Source organism: Orbicella faveolata, unplaced genomic scaffold, assembly GCF_042242905.1.
Source record: "Orbicella faveolata isolate gen_17 unplaced genomic scaffold, um_ofav_v1 contig_46, whole genome shotgun sequence".
NCBI classification, from domain to species: domain Eukaryota; kingdom Metazoa; phylum Cnidaria; class Anthozoa; order Scleractinia; family Merulinidae; genus Orbicella; species Orbicella faveolata.
Genome location: NW_028301576.1, coordinates 22,532,501 through 22,548,423, shown reverse-complemented (window position 1 = coordinate 22,548,423; position 15,923 = coordinate 22,532,501).

The window sequence follows — 15,923 nt, the reverse complement described above, 5'->3', positions numbered from 1 at the left end:
GTCTCTGGGTTTCTTGGGCAAATTTGTTTGAATAATGCCTGCGTGGTTTGCCTGTGTGCTGGAATAGCACTGATACTACCATATGCATTGCCAGGCTTGATGGCGCTGTATTACTTTCAACTGAGAATGCCTTCGTGGCCTGACTTTTAATGCGGCTTGCTTCTGTGGTAAATTTGTCCTGATAATGTCTGTGGCGGCCGATCTTCAGCTAGGTGCTTTTCTTGCAACAAGTTTGGGCACTACCAAAGCTTTTGCCTTTATCGGCAATCCAGGAGTCCGGAAAAAAAAAGAAAGAGAGAGGCTTAGCAGCCTTAACTGCAGGGTTGCAGCAGCAAGCTAAACCTGTGACGTGGGGAAATGGAACGTACCAGGACGGTCGAACGATCAATGGGTCCTCTTTGTGCATCAATAAGTAGTCATGGTGGGCTTAATTTTCGTCTTTAGTCCCTTTTATATTTCCCGGGATTTACTAAGGAATTAGAATTTCAGTTGTTCTTGATCGGGTTGAGTGACTCCTTCTGGTATAAATCATATCCCGGTAGCCACCAGAAGTCCTCTGCTCACTTGTATTTGAGTGACCTTTCCTGGTCGAAAAGCTTGGTACTAACAGACTTAATTCGTCTTGTTGCTGTCATTTAGTTAGACTATAGGTAAAGCCGCCACTATATTCGAATCTCTTCACTATTCACACCGAAAGGTAAGATGGTGATTACCTGATTAACACCGAAGAAATATGGCACGCTTGGAAATGAGACCGTTTAGTGTACGAAAATATACTGGATGTGGAATTCTTTTTTCTGGGTTATTTGCGCCCGAAATACGATCCAAAGAAAGAAGTGTCTTTTCTTTTTTGACTTGTTTTCGTTTCGTCGCGTGGGTTACTTTAGACCTTTCTCCTGTGTCGTTGTCAGTCGTTGTCCAGAAAGGCAACCTCGTCGTATCGCGTATCCCGTGGTCCCCTTTCTTGTCAGGTGGTCTCTATATACCCCTTTAAATTCCTTTTTACTTCTATTCCTACAAGTCAGCTTTGTTTTTGTCGTCAGTCAGGTTTCCAGCTACTGCCGTCGTATCGAGCCGTTCAACCCACGTATTCATCACCCTGTGGTCGTTTCTAAGTGAACTGACCTGCTATGCTCGGTTTAACTCGTTTTTTTTTGTTTTGTTTTTGTTTTGTTTTTTTTTTTAGAATTCAAAACCCTGTCTCTCCTTTGCTCAAACTTCCAACAAAATTGTTCGCTGACGATCTTGCTTTGTTTCCGGCGGGATAATTTTTCATGCATTTTTAGCCCTCATTCTTCATTTTAGCGTCTTAATGTGCTGTAAACCACCTCGAAATTTAATTAGGGCATTTGTTTTTGCCTTGTTATTTCAAACATATAGGCAACACTTTTGGAACTTTTGGAAACATTGGCACCATTTGTGCAACTTTAATAAAATGACCACTTTTAGAGTTGTTTTGGACAACTTTTGAGAAATCATGGGACAACTTGTGGCTGAGCCAAGTCACAGGACCCTCAACACTGAGCGTCTGACCCAGACGACTAATGAAACTGCCATATTATAAATCTTAGACATATTATCGGTCTAAGTAGTAAAACCGACGAATTAAACTAAACTGTAGAAAGCCCATGGCTCTGCACGTTTTTAGAGGAATTCGTCTCTCTTTTTTGCTTGTTTAGCTGTAGATATACTTGGGTTGGCTTATCTACCTAAAAGTTTTATACAACGGATTTAAGAAGAATCATAATGTCCAACGTCCTTTTTCAGTTGTCAGTAAAGCCTACCTACAAAGGTCCCTGTCAGGTTTTGTAGGCTTTTTGTTAGTTTTCAGGTAAAACTTTCGCATGTTGTCAATTTTCTTATTTTTAGCCAATTTTTATCTCAGCTTGTTATGGCCAGCATAGGCTGTAATCGGACAATATTTTCTCAGACCTTAATATGTCAGGCAACTTGTGTGTTTGCCGGTTGTCAGAACCGACTGGCTTGTTGAAGCCATCCTTTTTTGTAGTTTTCTGGTTGGTGATGTATGAGTAGTCTAGTTAGCAGTATTTAGTTCGCAGTATTTCTACATTCAGTCTGTAGCTTCGTATGGATCAATTTTGCAATATATTGTTTCAAATTACTCGAACAATGAACTTTATCACCTTCTCAATTAGTGATCCATAGAATAATGGGCAGTTTGGATATTTTACAAAACTCACCAGGACTAAGCGTGAGTGAACTTCTCTAATTAAGGGGAAAGGAAATGTGATTGGGGTGGGAAGGGCGTGGGGTGGAGAGGGTAAAATTGTCGTCGTCGGGCCTTCACAATTCGACTCCTGTCGACTCAGAAGTCGAGTCTAGTAATGTTACGTTAAATCAAGAGAAAATGAGGGACAGAGAGGGAGGCTCCCAGTCCAGCCTTGGGATATGTCAATTCCGCTAAAGTTATTTTAGGGTTGCCGAAAACAGCGGGAGTGCATTTCCTTTTACGTCCGCATGATACCATTATTCTTTAGGTGATCAGGCAATTTATTAACGGCGGTCCACGGGGAAATACGCTGTCGATAGAAGCGCCTTTTACGGGTACATTAGAGACAGTTGGTATTTCTGGCTGGATAAATCAATGTGGGAGATATATTTTTACATCTCCTTGGGAATAAAATGGTACATGCAGACGGGCGGAAATGTAGTTCTGAGTGGTCAACAAAACGTTCCGGCGGAACATGTTATAAAGGTCGTGGCTGCTGTTATGGACTATGCACTGTGGCTTTTTCAAATGGAGTTTACAAGCCGATGGACTTCGACACTGATGTTGGCAAGGACAATGAGATTTTCTCCTCACACTGAAGAGAGAAAGCTTACATTAGTGCAAATTAACCGAAGGTGAAGAAAACGTGGCATGAACATGATCAAACGAAGATGACACCTCCGTTTTTACTGGTTTTCTCTGTTGGAAAAGCAGTCAGAAGAAGTTGTCCCTTTCGCTCAGTTCAATGTACTATAGTTGCTGGTACAAAATCATTTTTGTGTCGCTTGAATGCGAGTTATTTTGTCGTTGAACAGAAAAATTGTTTCTGTCGCTGATCACTACCGCGCTGTGAGTTGTTCTGTTTCTCTGTGAATTCAAAATTATTTCTGCCCGGGTTTCTTTCGGTTATCGCTTCGCTCCGAGCTACAGGAGTTGTTTTGTCGCTGTATCAGTAGTCACAACTAGTTCTGTTGCTACATTCCCATGATCGCCGCGCTTCTAGTTGTTTAATCGCTGTGCTGGCATTCAAAATTATTTCTCTCGCTGAGGGCTACTCCAAGGTATTTGTTATTGTATTCAAAATTATTTCTGACGGTCACTGGTCGTCCCACCTCGAGCTGTTTTGTTGCTGGAGTCCAAGTTATTTCTGTCGCAGGTCGCTTCACGGCGAGCTCTTTTCAATTTGTCACTGTACCACTATTCAACATTATTTCTGTCGCTGATCACCGATCGCTCTAAGCTGTTGTTTTGTTGAGTTATTTTCTAGGCTGATCGCTACACTCCGAGTTGTTTTATGCGCGCTGTTGAGGTTCAAATAGACTTCTGTCGTAAGGTTGGGAATTTCTTTGTTGTGATATAGTGTTCAAGTTGATTTCTGTCGCTAATCGCTAGGCTTCGAGTTGTTTTGGTTCCTAGATTCAAAATATTTTAGCTACCCTCCAAACTGTTTTGCAGCTCGGCCAGAATTATACTCTCCTGTCGCTGGGTTGAGGGTAATTTTGCCGCTGGGTTCAAAAATAGTTTTGCCGTGGGAACCAAAATAGTTTTCTTCGGTGGGCTAAGATTTCTTTCGTCGATGCGTTTAGAGGTATCACGATCGCGACAGCTTGAAACAGTATTCCATGTTATATATGTTTTCAATATCGAACAATACGATACCTCTCTGCATGTTGTTATACAAATGAAAGCAAATAAATTCTTTCTTGTTGTCATCGCTGATTTCTTTGATTGAAATTTTCAGGGGAAAAACTATGATATTTCTTTCACCCAGCGTTTTTATTCCAAATAGGTTGTGGTTCTTTACGCGCTTCTACTAACAAAACGTATTTCCACGCAGACCGCCCTTTAAAAATTCCCTGATCGACGGGTGAAAGGTATCATGCGGACGTCTGGGGAAATAGACTTGCGTTTCCGTCTAAAACTAAAAATAACTTTAGTGGAATCGACATATCCCAGCCAACGCCCTCAATGTCCCTCTGTCCCCTCATTTTCTCTTGGTTCAATGCATGTGCAGAGAAAATAAAACTACACCTTAAGCAAACAAATAAGGTGCCCATGCAATGCATACCTCCTTCTATGAAAGTGTATTGAAAAGTGAAACAAGTGCAGTGATTCAAGAATATCGCAGCTGAAATTTACGAAATTTTAGGAATGTCATGAGAATAAACCCGAGGCTAAGATATTGAAAATATAATTTTGTGTTGAAAATTTGTAACGTATATGCCTTATTAACCAAGCGCCGGCAAGTTCTGCGCTGGGAGAATATCGCCCCGAGGTCTTGAAGATACAAACCGAGGGCCAATATCCTCCGTCCAAGTACGGTCTGAGCAATTATGGTTAATACGATATTTATTACACGAGCGAAAAAAAAAACTGTTACGAACACGTACCGATCAAGGGCGCAATTATGATTGGGAGCTGAGCAGAAAAAAAAATTTATGTGTTATGCTAAACAAAGCAAAAGGGAAAGCTGGAGAGTTAAATGAAAAAGATAAGGAATCTGCTATGCGAAAGCAAGTTCTTTCTGAAACGTAAGCCATAAAACTACCAGAAAATCTCAGTCGTGCGGGACCATTCGGGACAGTTCCCGGTCCAGTATTGGGAGGATATTGGACCGGCAATAAAGCAACATCTGATTGGTTGATTTTTGTTATTTAATCTTTGAACTAATTTAGTCGTGTAATAAAATACAAAATTATGTTTCAATCAAACCGAATAAAGAACCTTCCGCTAAACGTCAAAACTAGCCAAAAACACAACCAAAACAGTACCAGCCGTAAGTTCGTGGTTAACAACATTTCTACAATTTTATGTGTGTCATATCAGTCTCTAATACCTGCAGTTTTGCTCCAAAACTACTCAACGATATGAAAGTCATGATAGGACAGATAATCTGACGTTGTTTCACCATATTCCATTTTATATCTAAGAACGTAAAAAAACAATAGAAGTAAAGAGCAAGATTAAGGTGAATTAATCAACATGACACGAGCGTGGGACAAAGAAAAATTCTGAAAATTCATTACCGAGCTTAAAACTCACCATCTTTGTCAACTTATCACTACTCACGATGATTTCGATAGTGTTGATCCTAGCAGTATGCAGGACACCTGTCATATATGAACGCAGTTAAATGACCTTGCTCTCCATGAGTTCTCGTCGCTCAGTGGATAGAGCGCCCGCCCGGTGTTCGGGAGGTCATGGGTGTTAGTTTGAAACGCCGATCATTTATCAATTTCCTCTGCAACTTCCTACTGATTTATTATCAGTTATTATTCCAGCCAAGTACGTGATTTCAAAATCAAAGCTTTCATAAAATCGTGATTTTCGCGCGTATGTAATAGTTCTAGAAATTTTGCCGCTAGGAAGTTGTCTTTATTGTGGGCGCCACGTTTCTCACAACGCCCTAGTTTTTTCACGTAGCATCGGCAATGTAAGACGACGTGCAACTTCTTTTAGTCAGAGATTGTTTGTGAAGTTACCCCGCTACCGTGCTACGATCAGAGGATCCAATTTACCGCTATTTCAAGTGTATTTCGCTGTCTCTCTGCTACCTTTTGGTGGGAGTCGTCAACCAAAGTACGTAAGTTCTTATTGTTGTAGTTATTTGCTAAGTCGCGAATTGTTAGTCTTTTCTTTGTCACGAAAAAGTTTCATTTAGTTTATCTAGGTTTTGTTGAAGTCGCTTTCACAGCTCTACTATTGCTAAGGCTTATTGTCATATGCCAAATTGTGATTCTTTCACGCTATATTTAGCTATTTGCGCGGTAGCCGTTGATATCTTCGTTTGCTACGACAGGAGTTGTTATCGTCTCAGTTTTATTAGTTTCAAGTATCAATTGTCACGTCTATTTGTTTCACGCTGTGATCTTGTTAGTTTTATTATGATTATTCTATCCTGTTAGATTTGTATTTTATGCCTTATCTAAGTAGGTCGTATTCCTAACTATCGCTTTTCAGTTCGAACCTACTACATCTACTTGTAAGACTACTATTCCTATTCGTATCTGCTACCACCAGCGATCTACTGGTTTTCGCTATTTCTTCAGTCGCTACCTATTGTGAACTAGATCTATGGACTTGATCTGTCATTAAATCAGTTTGAATCTACCAAGTGGAGTTCGAATATCTCGCACCGCGCTACCCCTGTAGTTGTTTAAGATTTGAGTAAAGGCAACCTCTAGAATCTTTACAATTACAACGGGTTCGATTCCTGTCGGGGACTCAGAATTTTTCTTTGTCCCACGCTCGTGTCATGTTGATTAATTCACCTTCACATTTCATTACCGAGCTTAAAATTCACCATCTTTGTTAACTTATCAGAGCAAGTTTAGTTGGTCCAAGACATTTACTTGCTACTCAGAGTTTCATGCTTTTTCCGAGGCAATCATCAGGCAACTCTGTGTAGCAAATAAATGTCTTGGACCAACTAATCCAGCTCTTTACTTCTACCGTTATATATTGCTCTAGTCTAACTACTGAGCACTCTAATAGCCGATGACGACCTTTTTCTTTCTAAGAATATTCAAGATAATAATTTCAGCATAAAATCGGCAGAAAAGTAAAAGTATTCAGCCTCGCCCTGAAAACAACATTTTTACATCAATAAAACTACGCACGCACGCCAAACACAAACACGCGAGTAAGCCAAGCCGCGAAAGAACCCGTGCTACATGAATGTTTAGCTGGCGCATACCAACGAAAGCCATGCTATATACAGCTCCTTCTACCAGCGTGTGCAGAAATTAAAAGAGATATATACGTTTCTTAGGGAAATGCATATGCTAGCTATCTGTGGCAGAAGACAAGAAAACTCGACGTGTATGCTCGTGTATAGCTTGTTCTAGAAATGATCTTTAGCATGGAATATGTATATAGCGACGATCCCCCCAGGGGATAGGGGTGGGGCCTGACTAGCATATGAAAAAGGCGGGCGCAGCTTTTGCTTTATACAGTGACCCCTAAACGACACGAGTTACGACAGCGGTTTATTATTATTGTTTTGTGGTTATGACTTCTGTCAAACCAGGGGTCGATCTGTTTTAGAATATTATTCGAAGTAACAATAATTTCGTCGTACTTAAAGCGAGTTGCGACAAGTATGGTGTACTCGTGTTTTCCTCGCTCTTACGCGAGTGCAATATTATGTGTGTTAATTAAGGCATATATATCAAATATACTCGTTCATCTTTTTTCTCAAGCATATCATCGTTAACGAAAAAAGAAAGCAAAATAAAAACTAAAACAAAAAGAACGCAGAATTAAAAAAAAAAGGCATTGATTCGGATAATAAAAGATTCTAAAGCGAAAGTAAATGTTGTTATCCAGAAGCAATATTAATCATTTTACATAGAAACAACAAGGATTCTACAACTCCTATATATTTGTACTGCTATTTTACTCTTTGTCATTTTATTTCTTGCGATTTTAAAATCCTTTGCTGTTAGTTTTGCAATTTCTATTAAATGGAAACTTAAAGAGAAAATATTTACACTACGTGTATTTTGGAAGTTTAAAATCCTTGGCTATCTTTGGAAGTTCTATGAAATGGAAACTTGAAGGAAAAATTCGCTTTCAAATGCCTTCTTGAGTCTACGCGGGGAATTGAAGGTTTCTTTTGTTTGCGTATTTCTGTCATTTTAATAATTTTTTTTGGTATTATGTTTGGCAGTTTTTCAAAAATGAATAAAAAGAAATTTCTTCGCCGATTTTGATATCTAAATTCCAAAAAAACAAACAAACAAACAAACAAACAAAATAGATGCCCTCAGTCTTCGTCCTATGGCCGTAGTCAATGCCTTCTGCAAGTTTTACTCGATATGGACATTGAGACAAGGTCAAATCAAGAGTAGAAAATTGCTCTTCTAGTTTTATTATTTTATTCGTTTATGAAATAGGGGACAGTTCCTATTTCCTATCGTGTTGTAGACACACGAGTGGAACTGTGGGAGAACGAGAAATTGTTAAACTTGCATCATGTAAGCGGTTCAAAATGTGACCAGGCAGTGAATACGAAAGGGCACGAAACTGAAGGAAAGTACGTGGAAACTGCTTTAATTCAGCTTACCAAAATAAATGATCAATTCATTTTCTACAGTCCTATGGTGGTGTATAACTTTTTTTATAACGTTTATATTCTTTTAAGCAAAGAGAACCAAGCCTTATTGCTTGATCTAAAATACCATGATATGAAAGCAATTTTACTATATGCCATTGGTCACAGAAATTAATGTCGAACTTGATATTTTGACATGCTTGTTTCCATGACAGCGTTTCAATACCTGTTTTACCAAACTTTTGAATTTTTCAGTTTTTGCGTTTTACTATCTCAATAGATTATTTACAGGGTTGAGACCATTTCGTTGAATAAAAGAAAAGTATTGAAATTATAGGTTTCGACATTGTTTACGTTTTGTTAAAATTCGACGTGGGCATTGATACTTGACTGCTGAGCTAACAAACGAACAAACAACAGTTGTTTTTCCTTTTTTACGTAGCATAAAATCTTCACCATATTGCGCATTTTTGAAGCGAAAAGTAACAGAGAAGTTGACAAACACTGTCAAGACATCCTTCTCTCTCCCTTTTCCAGACACAGGTCACAGCTATAAAATGGCACCACGCAGGGGCCAAACCACCCCCCTAATGTTTCATGAAGGCTATATTTGCTTGGTTTATATATTTCTGAACCAAGTTTGGCAAATGAGCTTTCATTGTTCTCCAGTTTATTTTAAGCTGGAAGTTGCGACTAAATGTTAGATTATGACGTCATAATTGATGACGTCACCAAAACGTGCTATAAATTTTTGTAAAATCTGACGTAAAGATTATGTCATTGGAAAGGTCTTGACTTGAGGAGTACAATGCCGGAAACCGTTTTTTGCTATGATGATTATTTGTCGAGATATGGTGAGTTAAATATTTTTTTGCTGTCCCCCCCCGGAATTTGCTTAACCATACTGTCCTTCTTAAGTCAGTCTCTCTGGTTTATTTTTTTTCAGTTTTTTTCTAGGAAGGCTAATAATCTAGAAAAATAGAAAGCTTGATGTGATGAAAAATCGTATGGTTTTAGAAATTTGATTTTCGGCTTTGTTAAGATGGTATTAACAGTCAAAAAACGGGTGACGTCACAGGTTATGACGTAAAAAAACTAATTTTAACGCAATAACACTAGAGGGATAATCTTTTATTCCGATTTTCTTCTTTGTTTTTGCTTTAGTCATCTGGCACATCACATATGCAACATAGCTGCATTTGCTGGAACAAAATTACAGCTCCAATTTGGGGATTTTTCTTAAGGGGGGGACTCCATATTTTGCAGAGCTTTTTCATGGTTAAAAATGCCATATTTCATTTAATTTTTGTGATATAGACAAAATTTTTTCAGGGTTCAACTCCCCTTGATGTGCTCTTTCGAACACATTGTAAAAAAATATGCATATTAAAAACTTCAAAAGTGGCAAAAAACATGACGTCATCACTGTGACGTCACAACTTTGATATTCACTGAAATTTTTCACGTAAATATAATTGTCAATAGGTCTCCTGCTCATCTGCCAAGTTTGGTGTGGAAAGAGTCAATACTTTTTTAAGTAATGCGAAATAATGTGAAATACTCAAGAACTGACGAAACATTTGGGGGGTGGTTTGGCCCCTACGTGCACTGATAGGCTTGTAGTTCACACGGTCAGAATACCAAACCAAGATCCAAGTAAATCACATAAGCAGACCGGTGGGTAGCATAAACACGAACTCGACAAGAATCACTGACAGTATATCTTAACGAGAGTAGAGTTTATTGACGAGTGATAAGGTTTGTAGTACAATGTTCCAAAACTCAATTTGTTTCATGATCAAGACACACAGTTCACGTATTGAATGTCGCGTAAATCGGTTCGAACTGAAATAAGATAATGAAAACACAGAAATCTAAATTAACTAACAGATATAAGTATTCCAATTTAATACAAGACAAAAGCACTAAACGATTACAAGCAATAATACGCGATATAAAGAAATGTCTACTCGTGCTAAAAGCATAAAAATAACAAAGGCAACAACAACTTAAGGTATCTGGACACGCTCAACCCTCAAATAGTCGAATAGTCCTTGAGAACAGTTAGAAAGAGAAAATAGAGCTAACTTGACAAGGTGAAAGCTATACGTTACGATCAACGTTACGAGCATAAATCAACTTCGTAACGTTACCTACATTAGAATAGGGACTTTAAGATACGCTACGGTGAGCTACTACTACGGCTACTTTGGCCGTGGGGGCCTGGACGGACATCGCCGTTTTCTCCCCAAAACTTAACCAGACTAACATTTAATTTAGCTTTTCGTGTACGGCAACTTCGGGTGCAGCCTCTACGTGTTCAGGGACTTCATTCTACTTCCATGCGACATAAGCTTGATTAATGATGATGATGTTTTACTTCTTCTGCATCCGTCTTACATTTTCCATGATCTTTCGAGGACTTTCCAGAAACAAAACAAAATAAGAATTATAAAAGGCTCGATTTCAGTACGGGCAGGGTGTTCCTACGACATGATAAGACTGGAAATACAGAACTTTTGATTCCAATAAATACGTTTTGAACAGCAATAAACAAGTGTAGCTCAGCTCAGTACAAACATGTACGAAGCTTTCTTATCCGCGGCTGTTCGGCCCGCTACAAATATGACTGTCGCTTACGGTAGGTGTTGAAATCGTTCACATTTTCTGTTCAAATGACGAAGAAACCATTATCTTAAAATGGATTTGAATGATTGAGCACTTTATCTTCGAGCTAGGGTGTTCAAACAGTGACCAAAAAAAAAAAGCGTTAAAATGAGAAATAAACAGCAGGCTTATACTCACACAGAGTAGGTGAAACCAGGCGGGAAAGCCGTAATGGAACGCGCGTCATGACGTCAGCAAAAGTGATCTTCAATATTTGCCTCCGTGCTACGGCCTAGCTATACCATATCCTAAAGTCCCTAACATCTCGGTGATGACCGTGAAAACTTAAGCAATTAAAAGAAAACTAAAGCTAAGTAAAATAAATAGAAAGGTTATTCACTTCGGTCGGCACACGCACCAAACGTAGATAGATAATAGCTGAAGAGCCGAACAGCTGCTATCACGGTAGCGTCTACACTTAAACTGACCCTATTTGGTGGATAAGTTACTATCATACCCTTGAAAAACGTACTCGATAAAAGTAGCGGCTCATTTACGTTTGTTAAAGGAAATACCACCCTAGGGCAAGCTTGACAACGATGAAGATTATCACCACGCGATAATTTCGTGGCATAACATCAAACTTTAGAAAATTCTAGCTTTAATATATAACACTTCCCGTAAAGGAAATCACGCTTCAAAACAAACAAAGCTCCTTACCAATGTATACGTGTTTTTTGGTCATTACAACGTAATCTTTCACGCACGCTTTGACACGGACCGCCATAGTTATAACCGTCAAAAGAGATGAAGGGTAGCGGATTTAATCTCCCTTATAGGCCTTAGGCTTTCTTTTTTTCGATCACTCTGCAAGTCGAGTCTTGTCAACTCGTTTATACTCATCAGAGTCATCACTTGCACGTTTTATGCTACGCTAAAGTTTTTACAACGCCTTACTTTTTATGTTACGGGCAACTTCTTATGGAAGTAAGTTGGGGTGTTTTTATTGACAAGTTGACAAAAATTTTCTTGGTTAGAGCGATCGCAAATATTCCCATACAAACTCTTATATTGTCGCCATGACCGCTTTCACGTAAGATGATCATCTCACCGCCAGAGCTAGCGCCGCCTGTGCATCTAACTGTTAAAAAAAAAAAAAAAAAAAAAAAAACGTTTTCACCATCCAGAAAATAGCCCTGAACCTAAAGAAGATCAAGGTATTTGATATTTCTCCAGAGGACAAGGCGGTTGGAACTCTTTTAATAATGACGTATAACATTAAAAAATAATAAAATAAAAGTTAATTTTATTATCATGATTTAGCCGTTACAATATTCTATTTACACTATGTACCCTTAAACTCGATATTGTTGCTATATCGATCATTCTAGCTTTTAAAATGTAATTGCTCAATTCATTTACATCATTCCAACTTCTACCCTTGACTTTTTTTACAAATTTGCCACTTGGAAAAGTTAAACTTTAGTGAGGTCACAATGCCGTTACAGTATGTTGATCGACGTTGTAAATACATGTACTAATAGGCCAATTGCAATATCTTAAAATTCAGCTTGGCAAAGAAAATTGGGGAAATAAAACAAAATCACATTAATTATTCATTCATTCCTCAACCTCGACCGGATTTCTTACTTTTTACTCCTTCCAGCCCTGTTAAAGCTGCTAACTAAGGTAAAAAAAAAAACTCCCCCCTCCACCCCGTCCCTTATTTCCAGCCAACTTCAAGCATGACTATTGCTAGCATTGACTTCGGTATGTTAAAAAAATAAATAAATAATAATAATAATAATTAAAAAAATGTTCGATGTTGTTGTTTAAAGTGGTCAATGGATACGGGATATATAGGCCAGGAATTAAAAGGTTATGGGTTACTCAAACACCTCCCCCTCTAAATCAATCAATAAATTTATTAAAGTCATTGCGTGGGATTGAGGTTGCCCTCATTATCCGAGCCAGAGGCTCATGTATAAAACGCATTCCTAAAATAAAAGAGATAAAATTAAATAAGTAATAACAAACTAATAAGAAAGATACATAAATGGAATTGTTAACAATTATCAAGCTATCCAACTACCCAACAAGCTAGATAATAATTATTTAGTTATAAATATAAGTACATCTAACCTAAAACGGGGCAGATTTTTTTTTTTTTGTACAAATTTTGTGCGAGTGCGCAAATATCCCTATGCTGTAAACCTATACAAGTATCTGTCGAGAATCGACAACATCAGATTTAGCCACGCTGCGGCTCACGTACGTGTCAAGCTTTGACATAGTCTTGATTCACACAGTGCAAGCTATAAAAAGATGCTTCCAGCAGGATATTTCATCGGATCCTTTCATGCTCTGCAGACCACTCGTTTGCCTGTTAAGTAGCTCAAGCAAAATAAAAACAAACAAGCAAAAAACAGGCAGCGGTAGCAAAAACAACAAACGTACTCAAATTCGGTCAAGTGACGATGATAACGTAGCTATATCAGGTCAGTGACTTGATAACACGAGGTGTCAGGAGAGTAGACATTGCTTCTGATTGGCTGATGGCGAATTTGACTGCGGTAGATCATCAAATCGACGAAAGACGGATAAAAAGCGGCCTGAATTTTGAAAAAATGAGTTTCAAAGGGTCTTTTAGCAGCACTGTACCGTTACCATAGCAACCGTAAGGACATTGCAAACACCCTTTAAAATGTTTACTGTAATAGCTTGATTCAGATGACAAAACATTGCTCTTCTGATAGGGACAACAGTGTTTTAATCTTTCTTCATTAGACACGCATTGTTAACCACGAAAAACTCTTTCGAGCCTCCATAAAGGCAATATTGTAACAGGATCCAGGCCCTGACAAGTCCCATTTCGCCTACATAACTAAAAAGGAAAAAAATAAGGCAATAATAACGAAGTATATTTTATTCTGTTATGAAATTATCCTGCTAAAATGTTTTTTCTGCCAATTCTAATCAATGTTGGGCCAAACTGGACAGCGGTTCCATTTTATGATGTCATCCCCTAAAAAAACCCCTAAAACTCCTCATTTTAACGCGTTTTTCACCGTTTGAACAGCATAGTTTGAAGATAAAGTTCTCAACCATAAAAATCAGTTCTAAGACCATTGCTTCTTTTTTTCATTTGTACAGAAAATTTGAACGATTTTAACACCTACCGCGAGATGATCAATTCAGTCATATTAGTATAGCCTGCGAACAGGCTCCCAGCGAGGGCGGAAAAAAAAAAATTGGCGAGCGAAAGCGTGATTCCGCGAGCGAGGCGAGTGGGAGTCGGAGCGTGAATCCGCGAGCGAAGCACTCCCTCGTCACCAGACCGCTCTCGGTTCGTCCCGCACGCCCTAGACTACACTCGGCTAGCTCGCTCTAAAACCAACCGGGAGCCTGTTCGCAGGCTAGCTATCATATTAGTTTCGGGTGGAACAGGCGTAGATAAGGAAGCTTTGTATGTTCTAATCTGAGGTGTAGTTGTTTATTACTGTTCAAAATGTATTTTATTATAATCGAAAGTTTTGTATTTTCGGGCTTATCACGTAATCGTTGTACAAACAACCGGTCCGTGTTGAAATCGAGCTTTTTTTTATATCAGAGTTTATATTTTGTTTTGTGGTTGGAATTACAGGCGGTTCTATCAAGTTCTAAAAGGCAAATCTGAGTTCTGGGAGATGTAAGACGGATACAGGGGAAGGAAATCATTGTCATTAATCAAGCCTATTTCGTATGAAAGTAGAATAATCTCTGGTTTCCCTGAAAGTAGGCATTTTGTAAAGACACGTAGACACTGCACATACCGTTGCCGTACAGCAAAATCTTAATCATTTGAGTTTGGCGGGTAAAACACCGTTGTCAGCCTAGTCTCTCATGGCCAAAGTAGCCGTAGTAGCACCTCTCCGTAGCGTATCTTAAAGTCCCTACAAGCTCAGTGGCTGCGGAACAAAATAAGAAAAAAATACGGAGCAGGAAGGTTATAGAACACAGGATTTGAAAAAATATGCTCGAGACGGTACAGCCAAACCGGATCGTCATATGTGAAAATGCTCGACGGGTTAAGGGCTGCCAATTTTCGTATTTCTTTACAAAGCCTGTTGACATGTTTACTTTGAAGACAGAGTGCTAATCGAGCCCCCTTGTCTGCTTTCCCTGCGGCACCCTTCTAGGCAGGTTATCTGCAAACACGTAAACAGTTATAACATGAGGGTCTCTATGAGGTTTACCGTTAGCCGAAAAACGGCCAAAAATTAAGCCGTTAGGCGTAGACACTGGAAAAAACTAACCGTTCACCATAAAAAAAAAATGTTCACGATAAAGTATACACGACATCAAATCACGCCACGTCACGCTTCGATGACGCTTTCTGAACTCGGGTAGATGGACTGTGCATTTTTGTATACAGAGTCGCTTCAAAGAAGAACAGGGGGCAGGAATGATTGACATTCACCGGAACTTACTCAATTATTCATGTGTCCAAACATTTTAAAAGAAATTCGTTGAAATTCATAACCTTCTATTGTTAATAATTAACTCAAGCTTAAGGTCTGTTGATGTTTACTCCTGTAAAATAAGAGATGCAATAAAGATAAAGTGAAATTGTGGCTAACTGTTATGGCATCTGAATATTAAAGAACAGTAATCGTAATCGCCAGTTACTTAAAACTATTTGCCTTTATTTCTTTGTTTGTTACAGAGGAGCTGTATTGTGGAACTGTTTTTCAGAATATTTTAATGATTCTTGTAATTTTAAACAATTTTATTCAAAGGCAAAATCTAGTCCGATATTTAGGGAAATCAGATTTGCGACGAAGTAAGTTAATTTCTTGTATTTCGTTCATTTTATCAGTAGGTAAGTAGATAATTAGATAATTAGTTAGATACACGACCCCTCAAGCATGTAGTGCTTAAACGATAATTGAGTTTTAAATAAAGGATTTTACTTTACTTTACCTTAACAAAGACAAAAGGCCAGGCAGTGAAATATTGTCTACGTACCACCGTGATTTTGGGCCAAAATGG